General features: G+C 44.6%; 1 protein-coding gene across 3 annotated transcripts in view; it reads right to left on the bottom strand.

Moving 5' to 3' along the window:
• PDE8A (phosphodiesterase 8A) overlaps positions 1 to 26,940 on the bottom strand; it is a 163,922-nt gene that overhangs the window by 44,709 nt on the left and 92,273 nt on the right. The window lies entirely within an intron of this gene.

Here is a 26,940-nt window from a genome sequence, read left to right as displayed (position 1 = left end):
GCGCAACTGGGGGGGGATTCCTGGCTGCATCACTGCCCAGGCAACCAAGCCAATAGCTCTAAGGGTGTGGCCTGCTTGATTTAAGCAGGACACAGCGGGAGTCTCACCACTTTTCGTGCTTCCAGCTGGGCAGTTAGGCATTGGAATACTGCTGGAGAAGAGAGGAGGGGAGGTAGTGCCATCGCCTGCCCCGCGCATTGAAGTGTATTCCGTTAAAGGATTCTGGGGGCGTGGTGCTGTCCAAAGCCTGGGGAGGCTAGGGCCTAAGGCACGACCCCTATTGGTGGCCCCGAGGGAGCTCCTAGTTGATGTGCATCAGCAGGACTCCCCCTACTGGTGGTTAACTCTTCCCAGACTCCGTGCAGACGGGCGGGAGTCACATACTGTGGTACCTTGCAAAACAAATGCTTCACGCAACGAAAAAATCACAAGACAAAAGTGTTTTGCGATGTGTTTGGTGACTCACAAGATGAAGTTTTCTATGGCCGTGCTTCGCAAGACGGTTTTTTTTGCGGTTTTTGCCGCGGCAAACCGCGCTTCGCGAGATGAAACTATCACAATGCGAAGCGACTTGCGGAACGAATTAATTTCATCTTGTGAGGCACCACTGTATAGTCGGTTAGGTCCAATGCCTAAGCCAATACCGCTCACAATCTGTAACCAATAAAGTTGTGGCCTTTTTTTAGCCCATTAACCTAAAATACTGTTGTGAAGTGTCTCATTCAACCTGGGGGGGGGATGTCGGGACCTTGCCACGCAGAGGGAGGCATTCGTGGTGAGTTCCGGCACCTCTTTTCCTAGAAAAAGAGCACTGCTCTGAAGGGTACCACAATGGCCAACTGTGGACAACTTCAAGCCACCGCAATCCCCGCTCTCGCTTCTTTCCCTTTAAACCAGAGTGGCCCATCCCATTTCGCCGCCTGAGGGAAAACGGGAAGGTGCCGCTCCCCCACTGCCTTGCCTACCAGGGTCATGTGGCGGCAGTGATCTCACGGCTCCTTCTGGTGAGACATTATGGAGCTCCATGAGATCTCACGAGAGTTCTGCAAGATCTCGCCGGAAGAAAAAGCTACCACACGGCCCCAGTAGTGGCTGCAGATGCGAGTGGAGTGCCAGCCTACAGAATTCCACTGCCTGAGGCAGCTGCTTCAGCTTGCCTCACAGGTGGGCCGGCCCTGCAGATAGGCGACGCCTTCAAATGGAGGCCTGTGCTTCTGACAGTCCTTCAAGAACATAAGAAGAACCTGCTGGATCAGCATCCTGTTCTCACAGTGGCTAGCCCAGGGGAAATCTGCAAGCCGTACTTGAGCACAAGAGCATTTTCTAGCAACTGGTATTCGGGAGAATAACTGCCTCCAACCATAGAGGCAGAACATAGCTATGAGGGTTAGCAGCCCCTGATAGCCTTATCATCCATGAATCTGTCAAATTCTCTTTTTAAAGTTACTCTAGTTGGTGACTATCGCTGCCTCCTGTGGGAGTGAGTTCCACAGTTTAACTGTGAGAACAAGCCCTTTCTTTTATCTGTCCCGAATCTTCCAATGTTTCAACTTTGTTGGACAAGTTCTAGTGTTATAAAAGAGGGAGGAAAACATTTTTCAATCCAATTTCTCCATGCCACGCATAATTTTGTTTTATTTCCATGCATTATTTTATAAACTTCTTTCGTATCATATAAATTCTTGCCTTTTCTCTGAACTAAAAAGTCACAAACATTGCAACCAGAGGACTGATCTGTGTAAGAAGGGAAACATGAGGGTTTTTGGGGGGAGGGCTATAAATAAGTCAAAAATTAAACTGTTACAGTGGATCCTCGGTTTATGAACACCTCGGTTTACGAATTTTCGGTTTACGAACACCGCGGACCCATCTGGAACGGATTAATTCACTTTCCATTACTTTCAATGGGAAAGTTCGCTTCAGTTTATGAACGCTTCCGTTTTTGAACAGACTTCTGGAACCAATTACACCCATGCTTCGGGTTAAGTACGCTTCAGGATTAGTATTCCGCGGACCCGCCTGGAACGGATTAATCCACTTTCCATTACTTTCAATGGGAAAGTTCGCTTCAGTTTATGAACGCCTCAGTTTATGAACAGACTTCTGGAACCAATTGTGTTCATAAACCGAGGTACCACTGTATAACAAAAGGGGGGAAAAACCCGCTATGGAAAATCGCATAGGATTTTCTTTTACTCTCTACCGCCATCTGGTGTTGCATTTTTATAACACAGTCAAAATGTTGCTTTTTGACTAAGGTAGACCATAGTCATCCTGAGGGAGGACAATCTACCTCAGGCAGCAAACTGTCTTTTGCCTGGCCTAGGCTAGGAATAATTGCCTTTTAGCTTTGTTTGAAAACGAAACTGTAGAAAAGTATTTTGGCCTGTCTGTTAACAGATGTCTTTACACACACACACACACACACACACACTGAACAGATTCTGATGACTATGAAAGTGGCATTTTTACAATGTTATTCTTCACAGTAAAAACCACACTTTATGATCAGATTTAATCCTCAGCCATCCAGAATTTCTTCCAGTGAGTAATTTTAAAGAGCCAGCAGCCTATCCCACACGCCACATAAAGGTCTTTGAAAATTACATGGTTTCTCCATGGCTCTATTGCTCAGAGCTCAGTCCTTAAGACTCCTCAGATGCCCTTTAATTTATTACTTTGGATATCACCCATTTAATTTTAAATTTAAACCAAAGCTCCAAAAGAGAAAGGGGAGTTGTAAGATGGGTAGGGAAGTCAGCAAAAGTCATGAGGACGGGAAAAGGAGAAAAACATTCACGGGGCTGTGCGTACTACGTATTTAAAATAAAAATCTGCACAAAAGTGACCTCAATTCTGTGGCAAAAGAAAAGAAAAAGGGATGGATTCTGTTCCTTGTCTAAATTAAGGAAACTAAGCCATATCTCCTGTTTAGGTGTAATTTACTCTCTTTCATGTGTAAAGCACAAAGTGGTTTGAAGGATGGTCAGGGCTAAGGACAGCAGAGAAATTAGATTCAATTAGCACTGAAAGAAAATTCACGATTTCCGAAACAATATGAGAACAAAGAATTGATTTGCACTTCTTTCACATTTACAATGCGATTCTCTAGCCAAGTAACGTTTATGAGAATACATATGAAGAATTTCCATGGTGTTTTTCCCCCAATTAAAAATGTGGAGTGTCGAGAATTGACCTTAAGAGTGGAAAAAATTGTGAAACTGAAACTGACACATTCACTCATTCCTAGTCTGGGTGAAGCAGCCTATAGTTGTTCTTTTTTTAAGGTGCTGGAACTTGTAGATTTATGAGAGGGTGAACTATAGTTCCCAAGATTCAATTATGTAATTTAAATGTATCTGAAGAATGTATGTAATTTAAATGTAATTTAAATGTATCTGAAGAAGTGTGCATGCACACGAAAGCTCATACCTATGACAAACTTAGTTGGTCTCTAAGGTGCTACTGGAAGGATTTTTTAAATTTTGTTTTAAATGCATGGTGTATGTACAGTGAGAGCCTACTTAAGTGCCATGGTTGACAGATGTGGCGTTAGATACCGTATGTTGCCAACTGGACAATATAGCAGTGAACTGTAAGAGAAACACAAAGATCTAAAGAGAGACTATTACAGTTGTTCCTTGGACGTCGAACAGAATCCGTTCCGGAACCCTGTTCGACTTCCAAAATGTTCAGAAACCAAAGCGTGGCTTCCGATTGGCTGCGGAAAGCTCCTGCAGCCAATCAGAAGCCTTGGAAGCCCCACTGGATGTTCAGGTTCCAAAAGTACATTCGAAAACTGGAACCTCACTTCTGGGTTTCGATCGTTCAGGAGCCAGGGTGTTTGCGATCCAAGGTACGACTGTATTTGTGGTGCAGCATCCCTTTTGCTTGTATTTATTTTTTATTCAGATTTGTCATGGCCAATGGCTAGCACAATAAAGTTATTTGGATAGAACTTAACTCTTTAAGGAATTTCCTCTCAGTTCTCTGACAAACCTTTTCTAGCTGCTACCTTTAAAATCGCAGCAATTGTCACCAGTTACGCTCAGGGGGCAATGCTTAAAAAAGCTGGCTTCCAAACACCTTGCTCCTCTACTCACACAACTATTGCTGAATTCACAGCAAGGCTTTGCAGTGCAACAACAATCACCAAAGCAGTTTTTGTTCAGACAACAACAAAACTCTCCATTTCTTTTATTCCTGCAAGAAGAAGAAGAAGAGTTTGGATTTGATATCCTGCTTTATCACTACCCGAAGGAGTCTCAAAGCGGCTAACATTCTCCTTTCCCTTCCTCCCCCACAACAAACACTCTGTGAGGTGAGTGGGGCTGAGAGACTTCAAAGAAGTGTGACTAGCCCAAGGTCACCCAGCAGCTGCATGTGGAGGAGCGGAGACACGAACCTGGTTCACCAGATTACCGGGTTCACCAGATTAGGAGTCTACCGCTCTTAACCACCACACCACACTGCTGCTGATCTAAAGGTTGTGAAATAAATGTTTTACTACCCCTGCCTAACACAAAGCGGGGCTGAGTGAGCCAATCATTTCCTGTGAAAGAGACACAGAAACAGGAGACACGACTAGACCTAAGTGATGTTAACTATGTGATGCTTTAAAACAAAAACAAAACAGAAAACAGCACAACTTGCCTTACCAAATTGGCAAAGTCAGCAAAATGGCACTGAAGGCATAAGGATGCTCTTTTGATACAATGTTGTTTCTGACCAGTGAAATTTTCTGAAAACTTTGTTGCTCTACAATATCAGTCTCCTTTCTACAGCAGAACCTCCGCAAAATACTTATGTATCCGAGTTTATATTTGGTCTGTCTGACATTTGAATTCAACAGTGACTGGTTTTGCAGGCTTGCTCTGGTTTTGCCTTGTTGCCAATTCTTTTCTAAGTTGCCAAGCTGAGTTGGCCTGGTCAATGGGTGCACTTAGCCTGTTGTCTTGGGTCATCTCCAGACTGCCAGTATTATGTGCTAGGGCTGCAATTGCATACCGGAAATGTTGGTTTGTGCAATCAAAGCGGATTAAAGCATTCTGGTGCAACAAATCTACTTTTATTTTTATTTTTAAAAACATGGGTTGGTGTTTGTTTGTTTTTGAAGTTAGGAAAATGATGTGTAAGCACACTAAAAAGTGTGGGATAAAGGGCTCATGGCAATACATGTAACTGTCCACCACACAAACAAATCAGATGAAATCAGGATGAATGTTCATTGTTATATAACCTCATCACAACATAGCTGTCTCCCGTATTCCCCGGGAAATCCCCGTTTTTCCAGCTGTTCCTAGCTGAAAAAACGGGTTTTTTTTTGTTTTTTCCTGGTTTATTCTGGCGCGGCGGCCATTTTGGAACTGGGCAAAGCAGCATAAAAAGTCACTTCTGATCATGCTCCGCCCAGTTCCAAAATGGCGGCAGCACTACTTCCAGTCTGCTACTTCCGCCCGGTCCCTTATTTCTCCGACAGCAACTTGGCAGGTATGCCTCATAGGCAGGGGTGAACGAAGCCGCCCCGGCACCTGGAGCGGCAAAAATGAGGCACCCCCAGGGGCGGGGAGTCGTGCTGTAGAGTGCATGCGCAGCGTTGCTACGTAGCGATGCTGCACATGCGCGCTACGGGGCGGGCTGCCGGTGCCGCCCCCCCCAAATGGAGCTGGAGGCTGGCGGGGAGGGGACACTTCTCCCCACCAACCTCCAGCATTCCGTAAAAAGCCTCGCTTGGTGTGGCGGGCTGCGGCCGCTGCCTGTCTTGCTCGCTCTCCTGCTCGGCGCGGTGGGGCTGGCTTGCTCCTCACTTCCTCCTGGGTGGAGCTGCGGAGGCGAGGGGCAGGCCAGGGAGCCCTCACTTCCACGGGAATGAGCGTGTGCAAGCCAGCCGGAGGCGCGCCGAGGCCAAGCGAGGCTTTTTACCGGGTGGCGGCGGGGTTCGGCTTTGGGGGGGCACGGGGGCAAACGCAAAGCGTCACCCCTGCCAGGGTGGCACCCAGGGAAGCACACTCTCATCGCACCCCCTTGCTACGCCTCTGCTCACAGGCAGATCAGAATGAATGATCCATAAAGTCTGTGTACGCACCATACCAGGGGTTAGCAAACTTTTTCAGGAGGTGTGTATGCAAAGACTGGACGTGGTCTAATTTCTGCATAAGCTTTGTGCAAGCAAATCAGGACGAATGGTCAATAAATCTGGAGGAGCCCTAGGATGCTCCTTGGCAGCTCGGGCGCCCAAGAGGAGCAACACAAGATGATACAGAGTTCTGCCGCCCATGGAAGGGATCCCCAGCCCCATGCCAGCTCTAGTTCCTAGAGAAGAGGTGTCTTTGTGTTTCCAAAGCTCACCAGTGCACCTTCCGACTAGTCCATGTTGCCAGTGGCCATTTTGAAATCCTCAGAATCACCCTACACGGCACATTGTAGGGAATTCAAAATGGTGCCTCAGCAAACTGGTTTGGGGGAGAGGCCAGTGAGCTGTCGTCAGCGTCGCCCCATCTCCCCAGCCCCCAGTTTTCAAAATTTGAGTGGAGTTTATTTTGCCCCTTCCTTTAAAAGGCTAAAAGGTTTCTTTGGGGAACTTTTAGCCAGCCCTAAACTGAGGAGTGCCTTCTGTGTCTGAAGGTCCAGGTTTGATTCTTGGAATCTTCACCTAAAGGATTGCTGGTCTGGGAGGAGACTTTTCCAGAATTGCTAGCACATCAACCCTTTTGGTCTTCCTTACCACATCACCTATTTTCCCCACAACGACGTTGACTTTTCCATCCTTCGTGCACCCTCCCCCCCACTTATTAAGGATCCTGTGAGCAAGCTCATTGAAGGCTTTTATTCTGTGGAAAGAGAAACCATTAGCTGAATTTTTCCTCCTCCAGGAGCTCTGAGTGAGTGACACGGAATGACTCATGGCACAGAGGAGAAACCTGAAGTGCTTTTGTGGGTTATGCCAGGTCAGTGTCTAGTTTGTTTGCCCTTTGATTCCGATCAGTCACACTCCTTTGGCCCTGTCTATTTTAGGATTCTTTCCAATGTGTGTGTGTTTTTAAACTTAGCAAATAACGTATCTCCTGGTATCTGAAACTGTTGGGAGGGGATATGGAATTCTGCAAATGTGATATATAAGCATGGATACGTTACAGAGAATACCTAGTGGGGTCTGCTGTTATCCAAATATAGACCAAAGCCGGCTCCTCCACCTCAGCAACCATCACACCAAATGGTGTGACGATATCTTTAGAGGCGTCCAAGTCAGTAAACTCTGGAATGATTCAGTCTGCCATCTTCTGATGGGACCCCCACGTATATTCATGTGCCCCAAGTGGCAGTGCTGGGTAACAACAAAGCTGCTGGGTTCAGTCACCACCATTTACATTTCCCATAATGCCCCAAGACAGAGTCGCTCCAAGACACACTGGGAGATTAAAAAGTCAGGCACTGCTCTCCTCCTTTCTTATGGTTCTTTATCTTGAAACCATCTTGAAACCAGGTAACCTTTCAAAGAGAGAACTGTCCTCTTACAGCCCTTCATAGAATAGCGGGAATGGGGGATCAATGTCCCTCAAGATGTTGTTGGACTCCCGCTCCCAGCCACCCAAGCCAAGATGGCCAAGCGGTCAGGAATGATGGGTGTTGAAGTTCTGCAACACCAGGTTCTCCATCCCTGAGACAGAGTCTTCTGTTAAGAGGAACATATGAGACCATACTACCTGGAGAAGCCATGGACCTTCTTGCCTGCCTGCAAAAAAATTGCTCTATCACCGAACTACGGACCCCTGGCGTCTTCCATTTGAGCAAAGGAATGCTTAAAAGATACTGAAATCTGGGTTGTTATTTTGGTCATGGCAAGCATTTAATGGAACCAGCACCAAGCTCACAGGATAATCCTTGAGAGTATCTTATTTCATTATGGGTTTGTGTGTTGTTGTTTTTTTATAGCCATACACAAAGCGTCAGTCAAAGTAACACACTGTTTTTGGCTTGGTTTCAAATACTACTGGTGCTATACACTGAGCACTTTACAGTTCCTGATCTGGCTTCTCACCTCATTTACAACAGCGGGTAAACCACAGCAGTGCAATTAACACTGATGGGTTTTACAGCTTTCTGTTGATATAGAGTAGTGTAAAGAAGAGTACAAACCAGCTCCTTGCTCATACTCCTGTGGCAATTTGGAGCCAAGGGTAATCAGAAGTTGGAACAGCCAAGGAACAAAGAGTCCCTAAGATGTTTTGACTTTTACTCTCCAGATTAAAAAGGGACAAAGGTAAGAGCTCTCGAATAAATCATCCTGAATGCTGTCGGTTATTTGTTAAAGACGGGGGCTCTGAAAAATCCAGCTCAGATTAACAGAGCAACCCTAACTATAGAATGCTGGTGCAATGTAGGCTGGCATAATTCATGTCAACCGAAATCACACCTATCCTAAACTCCATTTAGGAGCCTCTCGGGGGGGCAGGTGAGTGTGGGCCCATGCTTTAAGGATTGGGCCCACGCTCACATGCCCACAGGGTTTGGTTATAGGTGTCTCTCCTTGCTCCTCCCCAACCTTTTTTGTGACATGCCATCTTAAATTACACAGGTTTAAATTCCACTGGCTGAGCCCAGAATAAACCAGCAGTGTCCCAGCTGAGCCAGGGTGCAGGATCATAGAATCATAGAATCGTAGAGTCAGAAGGGACCACAAGGGTCATCTAGTCCAACCCCCTGCAATGCAGGAATTTGTTTGCCCAAGGTGGTGCTTGAACCCACGACCCTGAGATTAAGAGATTCCTGCTCTACCAACTGAGCCAGAGTGCTGGACCTCACAGAACTACAATTCTCAGAGAGTTTTAACAATAAATCCTTTTCCCCAAGGAACTCCAAGAATTGTAGCTCCTATTGGAGTCTCATAGGAACCCTCAGCACCCTTAACAATCTACAGTTCCTAGCAGGGAGCTGTCCTGCCCACGAGGCGGATTAAGGCAGCCGCTTCAGGCAGTGAAATATCAAGGGGTGGCACCCCCACAGGGATCCCACCCCTGCCGCTGCCACCCGAGAAATGAGAAGTGGTGGCTTCTGGTGAGATCCTCTGAGGCAAGATTGCACCCTATGAGATCTCCCCAGAACCTGGACCTCAAAGCTGCATGACCCAGGTAAGCAAAGCTTCTTTTGAGGTGGCGGCAGCAGCACATTCCAGTTTCACCTCAGGTAGTGAAGCAAGACAGGCTGCCCTGGTTCCCAGGACTGTTTGGGGGAAGCCATGACTGTTTAAAGTGGTATCATAGTACTTTAAATGTACAGTCGTACCTTGAAAGCCAAACGCCTTGCGAGTCAAACGTTTTGGCTCCTGAACGCTGCAAACCCGGAAGTGAGTGTTCCGGTTTGCGAATGTTTTTTTTCCGGAAGCCGAACATCCGACGTGGCTTCCGCGACTTCCGATTAGCTGCAAGAGCTTCCTGCAGCCACTTGGAAGCCGCCCCTTGGTTTCCGAACGTTTTGGAAGTCAAGCAGACTTACGGACTGGATTCTGTTCGACTTCCAAGGTATCACTGTACAGTTGTACCTCCGCTTACGTATCCCTCTGGTTACATAAACTTCGGGATACGTAAGTGGAAAACCTGGAAGTACCGGTATACCGGTATATTTCCGGGTTGTTGCCACGCGCATATGCGCAGAAGCGGTTCCTCCGGTTGCGGAAACCTCGGGAACGGATCCCGTCAACAACCAGAGGTACCACTGTACTGTGAAAACAAGGTTTTCTTAGACTAAGTACACACCATACGTTTACTGCAATATTATACCCCTTGAGCAGTCATGGGTTTCACCAGATAATCGGGAAACCGTAGTGCTGTCCGGAGATTCCCATTGCCCCTGCTACAGAGGTACAATACACAGAGCTTGCTGGGAAGAGGACTGACCATTACATAACTTTGTGAACTGTTAACTCTGCAAAGGGAGTAACTGCAATGCTCAGCACCCTTAAGCTACACTTCCCAGGGTTCTTTGGGGGGGGGAGCCATGGCTGAAGAACAGCGCTTTCAATGTGGCCCTGCCGCTACGTCAACAGGTTCTTTCTGACTACTAAGCTCTTTTCAGGAAAACTTCCAGCACCACCGGCTCCCTTTATAATGTAGTTATGCAAATGGTTCTTGCATCACCCCATCCCTTTCTGCAACAAGCAGAAAGGGGTGGGGTGGGGGAGAGAGAGCAAAACAGGAGACCTGGCACACGAACGGACGCACTGCAGCAGGCCAAGAGTTGCCAGCGAGCCAGACAAATACGTGTAGTCTTTGTTCTATATTAGAAAGCTGTCCTTGTCTCGGAGGCAGGCAGTGGCTCTCATGTCCAAATGTGCCTGCACACACACACAGGGCCGGGATTTCAAGGCCTGCTGCATCGTTGCAACACTTTCAGAAGTCAGCATTGGTGACGCAGGCGGATAATCATGTGTGACAGTCACCAGGCAGTATGTAGAAGGGAGAATTTGGATTATAATATTCTTGCCTGTATTGTGAAGTGAGAGCAAAAAGGAGACAGGAATTTGGCTGGGGCGGTCTCACCTTCACAATACACATTGAAAGAACTATGATACCGTTTTAAATAGTCACAGCTTCCCCCTAAAGAATCCAGGAGTTTGCTAACGGTGCTGAGAGTTGCGAGGAGACCCCTATTTCTCTTAAATATAAAGGTAAAGGTACCCCTGACCGTTAGGTCCAGTCACGGACGACTGTAGGGTTGCGTGCTCATCTCACTCTATAGGCCGAGGGAGCCGGCGTTTGTCCGCATTTCTGGGTCATATGGCCAGCATGACTAAGCCTCTTCTGGCAAACCAGGGCAGCAGACAGAAACGCTGTTTACCTTCCCGCCGGAGCGGTACCTATTTATCTACTTGCACTTTGACGTGCTTTCGAATTGCTAGGTGGACAGGAGCTGGGACCAAACAACGGAAGCTCACCCCGTCGCGGGGATTTGAACCGCCGACCGTCTGATCGGCAAGCCCTAGGCTCTGTGCTTTAGACCACAGCGCCACCCTCTTACAGAGCTACAACTCCCCGAGCAGTTTAACAGCCAGTCCCTCTTCCCTGGGAATTTGGGGAACAGGAATCTCCTAACAAGTCTCAGCACCCTTAACAGCTAGCCAGATTCTTTGGCGGAAGGTTAAAGTGGTATGAAAGTGCTTTAAATGTCTGGTGTGGATGTGGCCTTAATCTTCCAGGAGATCTGGAATCTCCCCCAGCTCTGCAAGATTGAATGAAAAAAGGCTCGCCTTTGGTTTAGACCAGTGGTGGCCAAACTCGGCCCTCCAGATGTTTTGAGGCTACAACTCCCATCATCCCTAGCTAACAGAACCAGTGGTCAGGGATGATGGGAACTGTAGTCCCAAAACATCTAGAGGGCCGAGTTTGGCCACCACTGGTTTAGACCCAATTAGTTTTAGGGCCAATTAGTTTACAATCCCAAGCAGCTGGCAAACTAAGGTATCTAAGCAGAGTCATAATGGCCACCTAGCAGAAATGTTGTAAAAATGGGCTTTTTGCATCAGCTAGGGGAGGGGGTGGTTAGATTATTTTGGAAGCCTTTTGATTTCAGATTATTAAGACCAAGGTTGTGTAAACATTGCCTTTAAAGCATATCCAAAGCACATTCTTTCCCTCAAAGAATTCTGGGCGCTGTAGTTTATCCCTCAGAGAGTTAGAATTCCCAACACAGTATGCAGCACAACTATGATTCTAGATTATAAAGACATAAAGTTGGTTATTCTACCAGTCTTCCCCCTTTGACAGCTATATGGTATTTCTGAAAGCCAAATTTTTTTTACCTGGAATAATAGAATTTTAAACAGCCACAAACACTGGTTTTTTTGTGTTCTCAGAAACTTGCCCTTTTCAAATTCAATTTATGCATTATTTTAATTCATTGCTGAAGGAACAATTGTTCTCGCACACCTGTTATTTGACAGGTTTACCCTGAGGCTACGGTAGAGCAGAGTTGATCATCGTAAACCAACTTACCAGGGCCACAGGTTTTAGCATTTGACAAGTTACTGAAATAACACTGTAATTGACTAATCTGTTATTGTTCACCTGCTGTACTGTACTCCACAGTTGTACCTTGGAAGTCGAATGGAATCCATTACAGAAGTCCGTTCAACTTCCAAAACATTTGAAAACCAAATCGTGGCTTCTGATTGGCTGCAGGAAGTTCCTGCAGCCAATCAGAAGCCCCGGAAGCCCTGTCGGACATTTGGGTTCCAAAAGAACGTTCACAAACCAGAACAATCATTTCCGAGTTTGCAGCATTTGGAAGCCAAAATGTCCGAGTTCAAGGGTATTCGGGGTCCAAGATACAACTATACAATGTTTACTTATGGTTTTACTTTTTTAAAAAAAATGTTGTCATTTTTAAAGTGTATACTTTTGTGGGTAAAACTGGCCTGGGATAATATACGATGAAGTGTGGTTTAAAAATTGAATAAATAAATAGGCAGAGTCCATTTCAGTTAGCGAGGCCAGAATTTAATCAGCCAATCCAAATGTTAAGGGAACGTTGGTTCATTTTTTAAAAACCTCCTTTGGTTCTTGTCCTTTATTATCCTAGGGAAGGACGGCAAAAAGACTAAAGGCGCAATTTTAACAAATAATGGCAAGGTTGGTTGGCTTATTAAATTGCAAATGATCTCAAGAAGAGAGCTAATGTCTCTTTAAAAGCAAAATAAACAGAAGCATATCCATAGCCTATACGCTGTCATCCTTATGAAGAACTGCATCACAGAAGGAGCAGCGTCTATGGCAACTAAGCTCTCGGAAGATCTGCTTCCTCCTGGGAGTTCTCGTTTTGAGTAAACAAACCATGAGCAAGGAAAACATGTCATACAACAACCCCGCTGGCAGCAATCGTGCTTAATAAATAAACTCCGCTGAAGACCAAGAGTCCTCTAATGTGCTCCTCTCCGTACTAAAGGTCCTTCCCCTTCAGGGATGAGAAACCTGTGGTCTTCCCAAGATGTCTTGCGGGGTTGCACCGCCCATAATCATCCCTGACCGCTAGCCATGCTTAGCTGGGGGCTGATGGTGTCCAGCAACATTTGGAGAGCCACGTATTTCTCTACGTGTCAAACTTAGATCATGTGGAAATGTTTGCATGCGGTGCCACACTTTACCAGTGCGTTCCGCAGGGTCAGTGAATATGTCCCCCGTCCTTGTCATGTTGCTTCACTTCCCACTGGCAACATGCGTCACTGGAATGGAAACTTCCCTATATATACACGAGGATATGTTTACCAGCGCCACATGCTCATGCTAGTGAGATGCGATCACATAAGGCCACACTGCAAGTAAAATGCATGAGAAAGGTCAGGCTCCTATTTAAAACTTCATGCGCGCTTAAAGCAGTCTCTCCTCACTTGGTGACTTCCAGATGTTGCCACTCCAATCGGTCCTAACCAGAAGGTCATTCATTGGGTCACAGATAATGGGGGTTGTGATCCCAAAAATACCCGGTTGGGCACCAGGTACCGAAGGCCTGATTTTTAAAATTTGAGGGTGCACTATTAAAAAAAACAACAACTAGTGGCCACGTTCACACAACACGACTTTAAGGAGCTGTGGCTTCCCAGAAATAATTATGGGAACTGCATTTTGTTAAGTGCTGAGACTTGCTAGGAGGTCCCATTCCCCTCCCAGAACTACGGTTCCCAGAGTGGTTGAACAGCCTTTTCACAAGGATGTCTGCAAATTGTAACTCTGGGAGGGGAAGAAAAAGGTAAAAGGTAACGGAACCCTGGACGGTTAAGTCCAGTCAAAGGCGACTTTGAGGTTGCGGCACACATCTCGCTTTCAGGCCGAGGGAGCCGGTGTTTGTCCACAGACAGCTTTCCAGGTCATGTGGCCAGCAGGACTAAACTGCTTCTGGCGCAACAGAACACTGTGATGGAAGCCAGAGCGCAAGGAAACGCCATTTACCTTCCCGCCGCAGTGGTACCTATTTATCTACTTGCACTGGTGTGCTTTCGAACTGCTAGGTTGGCAGGAGCTGGGACAGAGCAATGGGAGTTCATCCCGTCGCGGAGATTCAAATCACCAAGCTTCTAATCGGCAAGCCCAAGAGGCTCAGTGGTTTAGACCACAGTGCCACCCGCATCGCTGGGAGGGGAACCGTGATCTCCTAGCAACTCTCAGGACCTGTAATAAAATATAGCTCCCAGAATCCTTTGGGGGAAGCCATTGCTGTTTAAAGTGGTACCATAGTGCTTTAAATTTATGGTCTGAATGCAGCTGGAGTCCAGTTGCTGTAGGAATATAGGAAGCTGCTTTATGCTCTCCCAGTCTTGTCTACTCTGGCTGTGCCCATTGGAAATGGAAGATGGCAGGGAGACCGACAGTAGGCGGAGCCAGAGGCAATGATAGGCAGAGTCAGAGCCAATGACAGATGGAGCCAACTAACTTCTGTCCTCTCACATCCTCCTCCCTTCAGAGGGCAAAAGCTGACTAGCAGTTCTACCCCAGAACATGGTGCAAGAAAGAAGGTAGACAGGTGGTAGCTGGCTGAGGGCAGGCTGAAGTCAGAGGGACATAGTCCTGTTTGCTCGAATAGACCAGCCTCCACTGGCTGGCAGGAAGTGGCTGTCCACTGTCTTAAGCAGAGAAGGCTTTTTCTCCAGATTCTTTTAACTGGAGATGCCAGCGATTGATGCCGGGAACCTTCTACATGCAAGCATTTCCTATGCCGCAGAGCCATGGTTCCCCCTCTCTACAAGGCCCCTGAGGAGGAAAACCACAAGCTTCCGACACATTCAACACAGTACGTCACTCAAACAAGAGGTTGTTTCCCCCTCCTCAAACTACTATCTCATCCTTGCTGAGAATAAACAGTATGGCAGAAGAACCGTTTCCTTGTAGGAACTCATTCTGGTTTGTATCCAGGGACCAGCCGAATCACAAGATGAGGGATGGAGGAGCTGGGCCCCAGAGGCTCACTGAGCAGTTGGCTCATCTCTGAGGAAGCTCTCCCCAGGGAAGAAGAGTAGCCTGAAAACAAGAGAGTTGTTCCGTTTCCCTGATACTATCACCACAAACACACAATTATTATTATTATTATTTTTAAAAGATACTGCTGCCAGAATACCTTAAAGCACAACTCAACAGTCTGATTTTATTTATTTGTTTGTTTGTTTGTGCATTCTGACAACGTATATATTGCTGAATCGCAATCATCTCTAAGGGGCATGCGAGAAGCTCGATACAACGCAAATAAAACCCAGTTAAAATTATAAAATCAGAATTCGTCTACAGTGCCTGCTGGAATAAAACAATTCTTCAGTAAGCACCTAAGGCGACCTCAACTGGAAGGGAGTTTCACAAAACTGGGCCTACAATACTGAACACACGGCTCCTGTTGGATATAAGCCACGCATCTGAGCCATGGGAGACCACTAACAGCAACTCTCCCCAATATCTCAGTGACTGGGCAGGGATATAAGGGATCAGGTGGATTTTAAGGGCCTTCTTACCCAACTGACAGCCTTCATCCTACACAAACAGCAGTGTAACGGCTAAGTAGGTGAACTTCACAGCAAGTTCAAATCTTAACCAATGGGAGTTGTGCTCTCAATGCATCTGCGAGGCGCCAGGTCGTGGGCAGCATGGTGTAAATGCTAAGCAAAAAATTGCAAATTCGGGTGGTCGAGTGCCTGTCAGTTCGGAGAAACTCGATCTCAGGACGCAAGGGAGAAACGTGCTAAGAGGAAGGCACGCTTGGCAAATCCACATCATGATCAACTCCCACCTGGAAACCAATGTCCCCACTGTGGAAGGATGTGTGGATCCAGAATTGGCCTCCACAGTCACTTACGGACCCATTGTTAAAATTGTGTTTATGGAAGACAGTCTTACTCGGCTACAAGTGATCGCCAAAGAAGAAGAAGAAGAAGGTGTAAATCAGGCATCCCCAAACTGCAGCCCTCCAGATGTTTTGGCCTACAACTCCCATGATCCCTAGCTAACAGGACCAGTGGTCGGGGAAGATGGGAATTGTAGTCCAAAACATCTGGAGGGCCAAAGTTTGGGGGTGCCTGGTGTAAATGCTAAGCAAAAAATAGCAAACTCAGGTGGTCGAGTGCCTGTCAGTTCAGAAGGAAAATGGGAACACCCAAAATTAAAAATAATGTTCACATACTCAGGGACTTCCCCAGTACATACATATTTCCGAGATAAAATTAATTGCCTCCCCACAACTGCCAAGCCCAGCCTTGTGATTAGTACCTACACAAAGGCAGTATTATTAGGAACTTCACAAAAATGCTAGAATTACCTCAGCTGGTATTTCATTGAAGAAGCAATTCAGACATCCATAGAAGAGCCATAGGACTTTATCGAGAAGTGAACGGTTTGTCTACCCAGGGAAGAACTATTTTCTCCAGCTTGCTTTCTGATCAAACACAGCCCTCCTATCGCTTTGACAGATGGGATATCACACGCCTCTTTTTAGTATTAAGATATACTTGGTATTGGGGGTGGGGATTGAATAAGTTTCCTTTTAAAGGCAAACGTACCTACCCGTAATTTAAACTTTCCAAAACAAAATGCAAAACAAAAGCTGTCCTTTGAAATGTGCACTTCTCCAAATTTTGCAGTGCGGTTCTCCAGCCAAGTACAAAAATGCACGTACTAAGGTAAAAAATGAGTTAAAAATGCATATAATAGTGGAAATAACATTTCTCTTTAAAAAATAAACAAAACTATTTTTACTGTACATTGCCCGGAGATGACTGTGTAGTAGAAGAAGATGAATTATTGGCAGGGCTGATAACATTATGCACTATTATTGGGGGGAAATCACTTTGTAAAAATGTATAGAACAGGCAAAAGCGCATGCAAATGTGAATATCCAGAGAAACTCACCCAAGAATTCTCACAAGGATTTAAGAGAACCTGAGAGAAATTAAAAATTGACAGGTGTGCCCATCCCTAGAGAGCACCGCATAGGATGTTACCATAACTACCCCAGAATTCTGTTTTCTTTTTTTTAATCAATCACCTGCGAAATTTCTATTGTTCTGTTTCATTGGTCTGTACAACTTGCTCAGCCAAGAGAAATGTTCTTCCCACATTCACAACGATGTGATTAGCTGTTCTGCTCTGCTCATTCTGTCCTCTGTTTCAGAGACCAAACAGTGGATCACTTGAGCATTTTCGTTTCTTTTCCCAGGCTTTCATTGCTACAATAATAATAATAATAATATATTTTGGCTAAGCATTCAAATAAGCCGCTTGTATGGTCTACATCTGTTCTGGGAGAACAGATGTGTCCGGCGGGGATCAAAGGTTTGAGATTAAGCCATTCTCTGCACCAAACTTCCATGTATACTGCATCTCTCTCTCAGCATTTTACTTACGATCAAATCTTGGGTTAATAAGCCAAAATAGGAACAAGCCTTTTGCCCATACATGGAGCCCAGTGTTTCTTCCTTTTTTTGTGACCCAGCAAAGAGTTCAGTTAAGTATTGATCAAACCAGGAAACCATGGTTAGTAGCTTCAGAATAATATTCAGAATATTAAACCTTCAAAGCATGATTTAAGATGGTGGAATGTTCTGAAGCTGTAAACCACAGTTTCCTGATTCAGCCAAAATGGGAAACTATAGTTGGTGGACGGCACATGCAAAAAGACTATGTACATGGGCAAAATCAGCATGGCCACTATGGAAGAGTTCAGGATGGCTTATGATGTATATATCTGAATATAGATATACTACTGTACATGGATAAGGCAGAAAAGTTATATAGCAGGGATGGGGAAACTGTAACCCTCCAGATGTATTTGAATTTATTTATACTTTCAAATTTTAAATATTACAATCTACTAATATAGAATACGAAACAAAATCTAAAAAGTGAAAAGGGAGAATGAGAAAAAATGAGAAATGAGACTCTCCATAATGATAGCGTGCCAAATGAATAAGCTATTTTATCTGCAACTCTGAATTGAACGAAAAAGACTCCTCTTTCACATTAAGTTTGGTTTGCTAGTTATATTTAATGGTGTGACAGATGTCCGTTTTACCATCATAACATTCCCTAAAGTTTTTCTCAGCCATTCTGTAATTGTTGAGGGTTTTTTACTTTTGCATTGCTGAACTTCAGCTTGAAGCACACAGAGAAGAATTGTTTTTGGGTTTCTGGATAATGTGCAACCTGTCATTTTCTGCATTTCATTCAAAACTGCAGCCCAGAAACATTTTATTTTTATGCAGTTCCATTATATATGCATAAAATCTGCTTTAGTTGTTTTACATCTCCAGAAACGCATATTTTGGCTGTTAATTTTGCTCAATCTATGAAGTGTTAGATAACACTCCAAGGTTACTTTAAAGACATTTTCTTTCTTTAAAATCTTTTTTTAATGGAGCACATAAAATAGCAAAGCTATAATTGCAAAGAAATTGCAAAGTATCATTGTGAAGGAACTATTTTGAGAATACTTTCCACATGTTCAAAATTGGAGGAGGAAAAGGAAATCTCAGTGCCCTGATTTTTTTTCTATGAAAGAGAAACAGAAGGAAAAGATGACAAGATTTTGTGTTTAAAAACAAAGCCAAACAACACAAGTGTGGATATTTCTTTAAAAAGGGGGGGGAAACCTAACAGAAAAAGTAATGACTCCATTCAATGTTTAAAGCTAACCATTCACCGCTGAACACCTACTTTATTTACTTAGCTACGCTGCATTTAACCACATATTCTAATTTCTGAATGTATCTTGTTTTTAGCACAGCTCCCTGAAACACTGCCCTAGCAGAAGGTGGGGGAGGCCCCCTCAAAAACAGGAAATTTGATGACATTGTAGGGTGAGCAGACGTCAGCATGGAATAAACAGCTTCCTAAGAGCAACACACTCGCGGACCAGCATGGTTACAATGGGGCATTTGCTGGGTTTGGTGTGAAAGTCAACTTCTGTATCGGAGTGGGGAAACTTAGGTCCAGACAACAAATGCAGCCCTCCAGGGCTCTCTAGATGGGAATTGTCCCCACATTACACACTCTTCATTAGTATTTCAAAAAGTGAAAATCCGGACAGAAAAGTTGTTGCCACAAAATCTCCAAAAAATGAAGTATTTGAGCTAAATTCGCCAAAAAAACAACAGTTCCGAAATGGGTTGGCATTCACCCAGGTTTCCCCAGACATTTTTTTTGCGATTTTTGGAAACTCCACCTGGACGCTATTTCCGATCAACGAATCCTGGATAGGTCCAAAAAATCTAGGACGTATGGCAGCCCTACACATTAGCCTTTTTTTGGACCACCTTGAATGCTTTCACATGGCTGGAATTGGTCCTCAAACTCTGATAATGCTTCTTGTCTGTGGCGGACCTACATTTTTGAGGCTCTGATTAAGCTTGAACTTCCACGGGAGGGCCTTCACAACCAGCAATGAGGTTTGGGTAACCATTGTTATCTTCTTTAGTAGGGTTGTTTACAACAGCCTTTACAACATCTGTGCTACCGACTCTCAAACTTTGGGATTGTTGAAATATAGAGGGGGGAAATTAATCAATTTGAGACTTAATTGGATCTAGTAGACCAGGCACCCCCAAACTCGGCCCTCCAGATGTTTTGGGACTACAATTCCCATCATCCATGACCACTGGTCCTGTTAGCTAGGGATGATGGGAGTTGTAGTCCCAAAACATCTGGAGGGCTGGGATTGGGGGTGCTTGGTCTACTAGACCCAAATTTTCAAAGCAATGTGGTCTAAAGTTGCTTCTGAAGCCCCCCCTGGATCAGGGGACCAGAAGCTAAACCTTCTATTAGTTTCATAGTAGATCCAACTCTGCTTCTTGATGGCCTGGATGGAGAAGGGATTATCCCCCCCCCTTTTTTCGAAATCATTTTTTTCATTTTACAATAATTATTATTTTCCATTACATTTTCCTTTCTTATTTTATACACTTTGGCTAAAAGCCTGACTTCCTTCAACCCACCCTTATGATTTTCTTACTGTTATAACTAATTTCTATATTTTCACTACTTAACCACCGCTTAAAATTTATAACATTCTTTTTCATCTCTAAAATTCCTTCTTTACAATGATTTTTATAATTTAACTTACAAAGCTTCTTGCAATCCTACCAACGTATTTAATTGACTGCAATTGTCTTTCAAATATTCTGCAAATTTAGTCCAGTCTGATGAACTTCTGGTCCTGCTGTTCTCGGATTCTTCCCGTCATTTTGTCCAGTTCCACATCCTCCATTAATTTCATTTGCCATTCTTCCTTTGTCGGTAATTCCTCTTGTTTCCATTTTTGTGCTATTAGGATTCTGGCTGCAGTTACAGCGTATTGAAATAACTTTACATCTTGTCTTTTAATATCTTTACGTATAATTTCCAGTAAAAAGGCTTCTGGTTTCTTAATACAGTTGTACCTCGGTTTAAGTACACAATTGGTTCCGGAAGTCTGTACTTAACCTGAAGTGTACTTAACTTGAAGCGAACTTTCCCACTGAAAGTAATGGAAAGTGGATTAATCCGTTCCAGACGGTCCATGGAGTACTTAAACTGAAGTGTACTTAACCTGAAGCTAACTTTCCCTCTGAAAGTAATGGAAAGTGGATTAATCTGTTCCAGACGGGTCCGCGGAGTACTTAAACTGAAAGTACTCAAACCGATGCGTACTTAAACCGAGGTATGACTGTAAATGTATATTTCAACATTTTCATAATTTCATTATAAATCATATCCAAGAAGCTTTTCACCTTCTTACATTCCCACCAAAGATGATAAAAGGTACCTTCCTTTTCCAGAAGAGGGATTCCTGAGTGTGAAAGCAAGTCACCAACTATGCAAAACTGACCTCCAACGCTCTGCTCATTTTTGATTCTGGCTCTGCCCAGCCCTGGCAGTAGCGAGACATTATTTTGATAGTTTTTAAAGTCCCTGAGTGAATGTGAGTAAGATCAGACTGCATACTTTCAACTCACCACTCAACCTTATGAGGTAGAATATTATGCAGACATCTAAATGGAAAGAAAACCACTTGGAGAAGAGGGCAAATACTTTCCCCAATGCTTCTACAATATGAGTTTGAGCTCTTGTGAGCTCTTCTGAGATCTGCTTATTCCCCACCATCACCACTAAAACCCAAGGTCCACCTGCATTGCGTGGCGTTGGACAAGAAGACGCTTTGCGTCCCTTCCAACTCTATAATTCGGTGATTCTATGAATTCCAGCCAAGTGCAAAATAGTGGTCCAGGAAGTGGGAACAATTAAGTATTGCATCCTTTGATGCACATACAGTGGGATGACCTGCGTATACCAATCTACATTCGAGTTTTTACAGGTTGAGGATGCTTTTTTGGACTGCTGTCGCGAAACATTTGGGAGTCAGCCATCCTTGGTGATTTACTGCAAATTCATCGATTCAGATTCTGGACCCAAACATAGGAAGCTGCCTTATACTAAGTCAGAAATGTGGTCCATCTGCCTCAGTATGGTTTCAAATAAAAAAATTAATAAATTTCAGATTGCTGCAGAAATGTGGAGAACTGAACTTAAGAATGGAAAAACGAGAAATGGCGGGAAACCGAAATTGACAGATTTGATCATCTTTAGGGCCAGCCCTACAACCTATCAGCTAAAGTCCAACCTTTTAGAGCAGGCATCCCCAAACTTCAGCCCTCCAGATGTTTTGGACTACAATTCCCATCTTCCCCGACCACTGGTCCTGTTAGCGAGGGATCATGGGAGTTGTAGGTCAAAACATCTGGAGGGCCGCAGTTTGGGGATGCCTGTTTTAGAGCATGCTCCAACATTTCAGCTTCAGAAGCAAATGCATGTTACAAAGAAATATTTTTCCAATATGAAAAGAACCAGGGGTGGGGTGGAGAGGGAGCTCAGCCTGCTAGGATTAGCCGCACCTACCATATGTTTCCCCACAAAGAGGAGTGTGTTGCATGTGCAATTTCATCACAGTGGCCATCTTTGTTTCCACAGAGATTGTGACATATGGCTGTAGACTCTTAAATTAGAAGACTCTCTTTAAAAAAAAACCCAACAACATCCAGCACTGATCTTTTTGTAGAAATGAATAGTGTATTCAAAGTGAAGAAAGCTCCTGTTATGGACCTATCCATTTTTTATCTATATATGTCATTTCCTTTTATTGCTTTTGTATAATTTTAAGGAACAGGGTCATCCGGCGAGAATGTGTGTCTAAAATAGCTGAGGAATGATTTCTTTCTTTCTTTTTTTACAAAAAGGGATAGATCTTTCTATTACAGTAGATGATATTGTTGTTGTTATTTATGATTATTATTGTAAATTAGTAGCAATATGGTAGAATACATTAGTATTATTATTATCAATGGATGTCGAAATAAGCCACAGAGTGGACTCACTGTCTTTGATTGCAGCAAGTCGGCAATCTGAGGACGGTGAACACTGGATATCACCTAATAACATAAACCAGTAATTCCCAGAATTACAGGGAATTATAGGGATAGAGGTACCCAAGCTGTATAGAAATTTATTTATGTACGCGACTACAGCGGCAAGAATGTTACTTGCCCCAAAATGGAAAGAAGAAGAAGTCCCAGTAAAGGAAGAGTGGATACAAAAACTTATGGAATACGCAGAAATGGCGAAACTTAGCAGAAGAATAAGAAATCAAGATCAGGGCCGTCTTAAGCATGTCGGGTGCCCTGGGGCCGTGGTGTGGAGATCGCTCCAGCGCCCCCGCCCCGTTTCTTGCAGCGGCTGGTGGGCGGGCGCAGCGTGCGGAGCCCTCCCAGGCGACACGGCGCCCTGGCCCCCCGCGCTACCCAACTGTTAAGTTGTGGGTAAGCATAGCAGACGACACAGCAATCTCTCCAAAGCAGCTCTTTATTTGGAAGCTGGAACAGAACTGAACTGCATTGCCGAGCTGGCCTGCTTTTATAGAGGCTGGCTCAAACAATGTATCAAACATAATTCAAAGTTCCCTCCTAAAGTTCCCTCCTAAAACAACTGTCAAGGACCTGAGGAAAAACTATATACATAACACCAGCCTTCCCCTAGAGCCGGCCCTGATCAAGATAACAAAGTTTTTATAAAAGAATGGAAATGTTTTATCAAATATTTACAGATTAATTTTAAACAGATAAAACACTGGCAGGATTGTTGTAATAACCTGAAGCTATATAAGTGTGTGTGTGTGTGTGTGTGTGTGTGTGTGTGTGTGTGTGTGTGTGAGAGAGAGAGAGAGAGAGAGAGAGAGAGAGAGAGAGAGAGAGAGAAATGAGCAAGTTAAGTTAATTATTAGGATGTGCAGAGGATAGTAAAAATAAATTTAAGGAACCGCAGAAAGAGGGGGAAGGAAGTCAAGTTTTAAAATGCCAAAATGTAAAATCAGTGAAATGTATATATTTGAAAAGTCACCAGGCCCGTTGCAAAGTTTTGTCTCATCGCGACAAGAATAAGACGAGCAATGGTGTCAGCAACGGAGATCGAAATTTAATCCCTGAAGGAATGATAATAGATAGCAGAGATCTAGTAAATTAATATTTTAAAATTTAAAAGGCTAAAATTCAACTTTAAATGTAAGCATCAATTCTGTGAATTGGATTGCAATCTTATCTTTTTTAACATAATTCAATATTCAGTGTCATACTTGCTACAATCTGTTCTTTGGTCCTTGACCGTAATAAAGATATTTGAGTTGATCTGATACATTTGAAAAGTATAAATAAAAGTTAAAAATAATTATAGTAACATAAACCAGTGCTATTTTTCTAGAAAAATAGGTGCTGGAACTCATCATGGACATCTCCCTTGTTCTCTTAGAATAATAGGTAATGGTGTCTATTCCAAGTAGGGTCAGTAATGTCCACAGTCTGAAATCCCTACTAGCATAGACAATACCAGACAAGTTGGACAAATTGTCTGGATCAGTATAAGGCAGCTTCCTATTTCACCATCAACAAATGACATTTGGGAACGATTTCCTCTGGGTTAAAAGTGGGAGGCACACACAATACAGTACATTTTTAAGAACGAAAGAAGCGCAATTGTCTCCTTTGCCATCCAGAAAAATAGGCGGGCATCCTCCTTGCAACTGCCAGACAACTCAGTTAATATCACCTCCTGTCCGCCAAGTCAGTCTAGACTCAGGAAATGGGACCAGGTTTTCTGGGCAATGGCAGTGCCCTGGGCTTTCATCCCACACCTGTCAGCTGGAGTTCCAAGGAATTCTGATGCACCTTTCTTTCATCTCTTAGGATGATGTCATTGCTCATCTACCAACAGAGATGCACTCGAGCCCCTCTTGTAGTTTGAGAATCACTGGTGTAAATGAACCACTAACGAAGCCCTGTTCCTGGTTTACATTTCGTGGACATTCCCTGTTTTAATCAGGAGACAACCTAGGTTTGGGGGTTTGTTTGTTTTTTAATTCCTTCAGAGAGGATTTGCAGTTAGGTGATATTTTCAAAGCTGGCTTCAGCACCTTCAAGGAGCTTTAGGGACAACCTAGGTAAAAATATCCTTAACAAAATACTTTGTGGCACCCAGAAATAGGGAGCACCCAGGTAAGCCCTCCTGGCTTGAGTGGAGACCCTTCCCAGAGCCCAAAAAGGACGTCCTCTTTGGGCTCTAGGGAGGGTCTCTGCGTAAACTGGAGGGGCAACAGGGTCCCCTAAGCTGACAAGCAGGTAAGCAACAGCTGCTGCTGTTGCAGTACCCCACATATCAGCTGTTAGGCGGGGAGGCTGAGCAGCTCAACAAAGCCCAACTGCCCCCCGGCTCATGAGGAGACCTCCAGGAGTACTCTGCCGGATGCTCCCCATTTTACGTGATTTCGCGTACACATGCAGGGGCCTGGATTGTAACCCCGCACAAATGGGGAGTCACCTATATTCAGCATCCTACATATGAAAATTTACTTATGTCAGTACTGTACTCCCTGCTGGTTCAAGGAAAGCTATAGAAGTATAAAAAGGAGAATTCCCTGTGTGCCATGATCAGGCCCGGCTCGTCCATTGACTCTAGTGGCGCAATGCACCACGGCGCCTGGGCAATCAGGGGGCGCTGAGGGGCGCCCCACCAAGTGGGGGAGCTTCGCGGCGGCATCCCTTTTCCCTCCACCAGCCGCGCCGCGAGAGCAGGGAGGGAAGCGAGCGAAACAGGGGCACTAGGACCCTGTTCCACTCTGCAGCGCCAGGGTCATCCCTCACCCCAGTGCTGCGTTTCATTGGTAGAGGTGACGCCACATGGCAGCACCTCTACCAATGAAACGCAGCGCCCTGTTGGCGGGAAGGAACCCGGCATGGCCCGGCCTGCCCAGGCACCCCGCTCCACTGGGAGAAGGGAGGAAGGCCGCGCGGAGCAGCAGCACCCCTCCCCCACTCAATCCAGCGGCATCGGACAGGCAGGCGGCCTCAGGCACAGCGCGGCCCTGCTGTGAGGTGCGGGGGCCGCCGTGAGGCTCCCGCCACCCGGCAAGCCAGGTAAGAGTTTTCCCATTTTTTTTTAGAGTGGGGGGGCGCCCGAGGGATCCCTGCACCAGGGCGCCTGATGACCTCAAGACGGCCCTGGCCATGATCCACGTTTGAGGCAAGCACTCTTTGGTGAGAGAACCCCAGCAGAGATTAAAAATGTAAAGAAAACAAAGGAAACACAAAGCAAAGTAAAGTGTGCAAATATACGTTTCTGGTGAGCATGCTAAAGAGCTAGACTAGGACCAGGGAGACCTGGGTTCAAATTCCCACTCAGCAAGATGAAGCGAATTGGGTCAACTTGGTCGAGTCCCAGCCTCTCGGCCCAGCCTACCATACAGGGTTATTGTGACAATAAAAAGGAGATGAAGCATGTTTGCCACCTTGAGTTATTTGGAGTGAAAGTGGGATATAAATGTTATAAATTGTATTCAATGCTAGTCCTACTTAGAGCACACCCACTGGAATTAATGTACATAATTTAAGCCCATTAATTGTATTGGGTCTATGCTCAATAGGACTATAATGGTGTGTGTGTGTGTGTGTGTGTGTGTGTGTGTATTTGTGTATGTATATTTGACCAAATCCCATGGAAAGCGATGAAGGGATTAAGTAGCAACTGCAAACTTCAACCCATTGTTTTCAAAGGGACTAAATTCAGATTGATTAGATTAGATGGTTCTAGTTACAGGTACTGTAGGTAGCCGTGTTGGTCTGACGTAGTCGAAACAAAATAAATTTTAAAAAAATCCTTCCAGTAACACCTTAGAGACCAACTAAGTTTGTCATTGGTATGAGCTTTCGTGTGCATGCACACTTCTTCAGGTAACCTGAAGAAGAAGTATCTGAAAAAGTGTGCATGCACACGAAAGCTCATACCAATGACAAACTTATGGTAGTTGGTCTCTAAGGTGCTACTGGAAGGAATTTTTTAAATTTTTATTTTGTTTAGAAAAGATGGGGCAGTGGGTGCATGCAAAAAAAAAATGCTACTTACACTGCAGGATTTATTTTTAACCCACCTGGCAGATGTGCAAATGTAGGGTATTGTATAATCAATCAAGATAATAATGTATTTATTTAGGAACCCAGTTTTCCAATACAGCAAGGAACATCTTCAATTTGATGAGTTTTTAAAGATAATGTCATGGTCCTAGCCAGGATTTTTTGTTAAGGGAGGGCAGGCTTTTGTTAGGGGGGCAGAACCTCAGATTTGTATTGATTTGTATTGATTTGAGGGGGGGGCAGCTGCCCCTCCCTGCCCCCCTTGGCTATGCCCATGTGTTGTTGATTATAGTTTCCAAAGCCTTTCCTAGCCCCCATGTATGTGTGTATTTTGATAGAAAATATTTTTATGCACAAAAGCAGGCTCCCTGAGAGACACCTATTCCCCTCACAGAACTACAATTCCCAGAGTTCCCTGTAAAGAGCAATTGATTGTTAAAACCATTCAGGGAATGGTAGCTCTGTGAAGGGGACAAAGGTCTCCTAAAAGCTCT

This window comes from Zootoca vivipara, chromosome 13, assembly GCF_965207765.1.
Source record: "Zootoca vivipara chromosome 13, rZooViv2.hap1.1, whole genome shotgun sequence".
Classification (NCBI taxonomy): domain Eukaryota; kingdom Metazoa; phylum Chordata; class Lepidosauria; order Squamata; family Lacertidae; genus Zootoca; species Zootoca vivipara.
Note: the sequence above shows the minus strand (reverse complement) of the source record. Positions and strands in the feature narration are given on the sequence as shown.